A 497-nucleotide genomic window follows, 5' to 3' on the forward strand; every position below is an offset into this window, starting at 1 on the left:
AATATGTAAGATTTGGAAAACAAGTAAGTATTGGAATGTCTTGACATCTTGTAGGGTGGAAATAAGTTTATTAGTAACGTAGGACATCATGCAAAATCATTATGGATCACATGTTACTGAATAACTTTGAAAACTTTCTTAATAGAATAATTGTTTACTTTCATGCCAAAGATATGGTATAGAGTATGCTTTACATACCTGACTGTCAACCTTTAATACTAGTCCCAAATGGACTTCTCGTCTTTTCGGATTACTTATCTACAATGAACATATATAGCAATCTAGTATTAGTGACCAAATGTTACAATTCAATTATTTGAATTCACCAAACTAGTGGTTAAGTAGTAATCCTTAATTACACCACAAAGGGTGTCACTTTAACCCTCTTATACTCCAATTACATTCACATGCCATGCATATTCATACAACATCCTCCAATATCAAGTTTGGATTCATTTATCCTTCCAACCAATCCATTAAACCAAATTGAGCCATAT

This window comes from Capsicum annuum, chromosome 4 (assembly GCF_002878395.1).
Source record: "Capsicum annuum cultivar UCD-10X-F1 chromosome 4, UCD10Xv1.1, whole genome shotgun sequence".
NCBI classification, from domain to species: domain Eukaryota; kingdom Viridiplantae; phylum Streptophyta; class Magnoliopsida; order Solanales; family Solanaceae; genus Capsicum; species Capsicum annuum.